Below are 5,724 nucleotides of genomic sequence, written 5' to 3'. Positions count from 1 at the left end.
GGGGAGGAGGAAGGGCGGGGAATCGGGCGCGCATTCGCACTCTGTGCATGCTCAGGGGACTGCCCCAGAAAGGTTGCCTTGCTCGCCTGCTTCTTAACCCGCTTTGAAGGACTGCGGATTCATTGATCCAGATCAAAGCTGACGAAGGTGGCGGTGAAGGGAGGGAGCAGGGGAACCGAGCGCGCTTTTGCACTCTGCACGTGCTCAGTTCATTTTGTTGTTTCTTTAAGTACTTCGTAAAAGGTTCCCATTCTTCTTTAAAGTCACAGTTGTCCTTGTCACGCAGTTTATGTGTCAACTTCGCCAATTCCGCATAGTCCCATCAGTTTCTCTTGCCACAGTTCTTGGGTCGGGATTTCCTCATCCTTCCATCCTTGTGCTATTAAGACTCCTGCCGCAGTTGTCGCATACATAAAAATGTTTTTTAATATCCTTGGCAGGTCTTTCCCTACAAGGGATTGGTCATAAATAGATCTATTATTGTCCATATCCCACTTTTTTTTTTTTTTTTTACTGAGACAGGGACTCAAGGCAGCTTACACAAATTAACGGGCTAAAAACGTGTGAAAGAGCATCGTTAAAAGGCAATTAAATGCCATCAAAAACAAATCTGCCAAAATGCAGATCATAAAAACAGTGTGGCGTCATTTAAAAGCCCTTTATTTTAAAAATAGTCAGCTCCCAGAGGCCTCTGGGAATAAAACAGTCTTCCAAACCCCAGTTGCTGGAAGCCCCAGGAGGGGGCAACAGGCTCTTGCGCCCGGATCCTGCTTGCAGGTTTCCTTCTGTGGCGTCTTGTTGGCCACTATGAGAACAGGAGCCTGGACTAGACCCCTTTGGCCTGATCCAGCACACTCTTATGTTCTTGTGAAATTTGGGAGCTGCATTTGCACTGGGAAGGTTTGGAAAAACGAAGAAAATTCTAATAAACCAAGAGAAAGGTCCTCTTTTCCACCCTTTGGCACCCCTGATTCCCACTGGTGTGAATCAGGAAAATGGGTGCAAAGTGTGTGTGTGAGGGGCGTGCATTTAGCTGTGGATTTAGCCAGTGCTGAGCATCCCTCTCTGACGCTGTGTGCAACCAGGCCCTGCCATGTGCAGTCTCAGAAACAGCCACTTCGTGTCGCCAGAAGCCAAACGGACGGATATGTCTCCATCTTTCAGCAGGGCCAGGAAGACACACTTCTTATTTGTTCTCTGGTTTCTTAATTACTTTCCCGCCACCCTGAGGTCCCAGGGCGGCTTCACGACATTTAAGAAAAACAGTTTCAAACAACTTGCAACCATTATTGTTGTTGTTTAGTGGTGTCCGCCTCTTTGTGACCCCCTGGACCAGAGCACGCCAGGCCCTCCTGTCTTCCACTGCCTCCTTCATGTTGGTAGCTTCGAGAACACTGTCCCACCATCTCGTCCTCTGTCGTCCCCTTCTCCTTGTGCCCTCCATCTTTCCCAGCATCAGGGTCTTTTCCAGGGAGTCTTCTCTTCTCATGAGGTGGCCAAAGTCTTGGAGTCTCAGCTTCATGATCTGTCCTTCCAGTGAGCACTCAGGGCTGATTTCCTTCAGAATGGAGAGGTTGGATCTTCTTGCAGTCCATGGGACTCTCCAGAGTCTCCTCCAACACCAGAATTCAAAAGCGTAAATTCTTCGGCGATCAGCCTTCTGGATGGTCCAGCTCTCACTTCCATACATCACTACGGGGAAAACCAGAGCTTTTACTATACGGACCTTTGTTGGCAAGGTGATGTCTCTGCTTTTTAAGATGCTGTCTAGGTTTGCCATTGCTTTTCTCCCAAGAAGCAGACGTATTTTAATTTCAACCATTATTACTGGACAGCAACTCCCGGGAAACAGCCTCACTCCCATTCAGGCCCTTGGGCTCCCTCTGGTCCAGCCTGGCCGGGCAGCAGAGTCCACTGGACGGTTTTAAGCAAAGCTGGTCCTCTGTGATGGCTCTTTGGGTTGAGATTCCTGCATCGCAGGGGGTTGGACTAGATGACCTTTGGGTCCCTTCCAACTCCACAATTCTACAATTCTATGAAGCTCTCTGGGGTTTGGGCCGGGGGGGGGTGTCTTTTCCCAGCCCTGACCGCCCACCTGGAGATGCCAGGGGTTCTGTCGGCAAAGTTCTGTATGCAAGCCAAGCGCTCTGTCACTGAGCGATGGTCCTGCCACTAAAAACATACACAGCCTCTAGTCCTCATGGAGGCCGACAGACAGATTTAGGCAGGAGCAAAGAAGCTGAGTCAGACCCTTGGGCCCCATCTAGCTCTGGATTTCAGTCCAGATAATGCTGGCTGGTTTCGGTTTTAAACCATAACATATTTCTAAAAGATGTTTTTGACTGTTTTTAGGCTGTTTTAGCTGTTTTATAATGCCTCTGTTTTGCTTTTAAATTGTAGGCGTATTTGCCCCCCTGGTCTCCTTTGGGGGGGGAGGAAGTTTTTCTATTTTACCTTTTAGAACATTCATTTAACTTCCCTTCTTCTCTTTCCGTGGTTCAGTTTGCATGCCATAAATCCCTGCATATTTTACAAAAACTAAACCATTCAGTAAGTATTCCATTATTTCATCCATCAAAACTCATTTACACTGTTGAATTTATCTTAATGCTGCCAACGCTTTCAATTTCAATTCAATAAACATTTTCCAATCTTCTTTAAATGTATGTTCTTCTTGTTCTCCTTTTTTTTTATAATAATTTTTATTGATTTTCCAAACATATAATAAAACAAATAATAAAACAAAACCATACCAAACATACAAACAAATAAACATGCATAATTTCTTAAACTTATTTTCATACACCTTATTTCCCGGACTTCCCCATACCTCCCTCCTTCTGCATCCTTCTGTTATCCCTTTTTCAGCAACCCTTCGTTCAATTAATTCGCTATTTTCATTTTCCATTCTTTAAGGTTATGATTTACAGCTGCAATTCTCTATTTCTTATGACCATAACATCTCATCCATCATCAATCTTACAACAGTCTTTAAGATATTTTTTGAATTTCTTCCAATCTTCTTCCACCGTCTCACTCCCCTGGTCACGGATTCTGCCGGTCATCTCTGCCATTCCCATGTACTCAATCACCTTCGCTTGCCATTCTTCCAGAGTGGGTAGCTGCTGCGTCTTCCAATACTTTGCCAAAAGAATTCTTGCCGCTGTAGTAGCGTACATAAAAAATGTTTTGTCCTTCCTTGACACCAATTGGCCCACCATGCCCAGGAGAAAGGCCTCTGGTTTTTTCAAAAATGTCCCTTTAAGGACTTTTTAAATTTCATTATAGATCATTTCCCAGTAGGTCTTTACCCTCGGGCAGGTCCACCAAAGGTGGTAGAAGGTTCCTTCAGTCTCATTACATTTCCAACATTTATTACTGGGCAAATGATAAATTTTTGCAAGTTTGACTGGGGTCATATACCACCTATAGATCATTTTCATTATATTCTCTCTCAATGCATTACAAGCCGTAAACTTAACACCTGTATTCCATAGTTGTTCCCAGTCATCAAGCATTATGTCCTGACCTATGTCTTTTGCCCATTTGATCATAGCTGGTTTTACAGTTACCTCTTGTGTATTCCACTTCAGCAGCAAATTGTACATTCTCGACAAGTTCTTAGTATTGGGTTCTAACAATTCTGTTTCTAATTTCGACCTCTCCATCTGGAAACCTATTTTCTTGTCCTGTTTAAATGCCTCGTTTATCTGGTGGTAATGCAACCAGTCTCGTACTTTGGACTTTAGTTTGTCATAACTCTGCAATTTAACTCTTTCACCATCCTGTTCTAAGATTTCAGAATATTTTGGCCATTTGGACTCCATATTTAATTTTTTTATCTCTTTAGCCTCCATTGGTGATAACCACCTGGGAGTTTTGCTTTCCAATAGATCCTTATATCTTATCCAAACATTATACAATGCTTTCCTAACAATATGATTTTTAAAGCCTTTATGCAATTTTACCTTATCATACCATATATATGCATGCCAACCAAATTTATTGTCATACCCTTCCAGATCCAAAATGTCTGTATTCTCAAGAAGTAGCCATTGTTTCAGCCAGCAAAAAGCTGCCGATTCATAATAAAGTCTCAAGTCCGGCAGGGCAAAACCCCCTCTATCTTTTGCATCAGTTAAAATCTTAAAGTTTATTCTGGGCTTTTTGCCCTGCCAGACAAATTTTGATATGTCCTTTTGCCACCTCTTGAAACAGTCCATCTTATCCAAAATCTGGAGTGTCTGAAACAAAAACAGCATTCTAGGCAATACATTCATCTTAATAACAGCAATTCGGCCTAACAAAGAAAGTCTCAACCTTGACCATGTTTCTAGATCTCTCTTCACCTCTGTCCAACATTTCTCATAATTGTCTTTAAATAGATTTGCATTTTTAGAAGTCAAGTTCACACCCAGGTATTTCACCTTTTTTGTTATTACTAAACCTGTTTCACTCTGAAATTTCTCTTTTTCTGCCACTGTTAGATTTTTCTCCAACACTTTAGTTTTTTGCATGTTCAGTTTAAATCCTGCTACTTTACCGAATTCCTCAATTAGTTCTAAAACTCTTTTGGTACTAGTCTCTGGCTGTTGCAAAGTCAATACTAAATCATCTGCGAATGCCCTTAATTTGTAACTTTTCGCTCCGAGCTGAACACCTTCAACCAATTGGTCCCCTCTGATCATATTTAACAAAACCTCCAGGACTGTTATAAAAAGTAAGGGTGATATTGGGCATCCCTGTCGTGTACCTTTTTCTTGTTCTTCTTGTTCTCTTATCCTATAAGTTAAATCTGCAAGCTGCGCATATTTTCCAAGTCCACCACATAGGACAGAACGTACCCTCAGCCTCCTTGCAATTCCAGCACTTCTCCGATTCAGTCTTAATTTATCACTGTGAATTCTTCTAATTGGCATTCTCTCCCGCCCCCCTTTTATCTTTACAATCAAGTGGTTTATACCTTTTGCAAAACAAATACTTGGAACAGTGACCCGCGGCAACCACCATTGTTGGCAGGTAGAGAAATGCAAGTACGCTTAGTTGACTAAGATTTCCGCTCGTATCTTTCCTGCTCTCCCTCGGAATTTAGCTGGCGGTTTCTGTCGCAATCTTGTTTGTGCTGTAGAGAAGAAACACCCCCGTCAGGGCCGGCCTGGAGGAGGCCGGAGATCTGGGGAAGGAGGGAGCATGTTGAGGCCCCCATCCGTGGAAGACAGTGTCCTTACAGAGACCCAGCTCATTCCTGGGCCCACGCAGGCCAGCGCTGGAATCTGAGACCCGGGAAGAGCATGTGAGGAGAGCGTGGAGCCATGTGGACACCACAACCCAGGAAAACCCTCCTGGCTCTGGCCATGGCAGGGCGCTCTCATCCCAGCCCCAGAGATTGAAGGGGAATGGGAGAGGCAGGAGGAAAGTGGGGCAGGAGAAGGAGGAAGGAGGTGCTGAAGGAAAGGAGATTCTGGCTAAATATTAGGAAGAGGGTAAGAGCTGTTCCACGGGGGAATGGACGACCTGGGGAAGTGGTGGGCTCTCCTCCCTTGGAAGTTTCTCAAAAGTGATAAGGGGAAAAGAGGGGATGCTGGTGGCGCCGTGGGTTAAACCACAGAGCCTAGGGCTTGCCAATCAGAAGGTCAGCGGTTCGAATCCCCATGACAGGGTGAGCGCCCGTTGCTCAGTCCCTGCTCCTGCCAACCTAGCAGTTCGAAAGCACGTCAAAGTGCA

General features: G+C 44.5%; 1 protein-coding gene across 1 annotated transcript in view; it reads left to right on the top strand.

Moving 5' to 3' along the window:
* Positions 1-5,724, top strand: part of LOC308575124 (uncharacterized protein) — a 467,635-nt gene that overhangs the window by 302,025 nt on the left and 159,886 nt on the right. The window lies entirely within an intron of this gene.

The sequence above is a fragment of the Podarcis bocagei genome, assembly GCF_964188305.1.
Source record: "Podarcis bocagei genome assembly, chromosome: 16".
In the NCBI taxonomy this organism is placed as follows: domain Eukaryota; kingdom Metazoa; phylum Chordata; class Lepidosauria; order Squamata; family Lacertidae; genus Podarcis; species Podarcis bocagei.
Note: the sequence above shows the minus strand (reverse complement) of the source record. Positions and strands in the feature narration are given on the sequence as shown.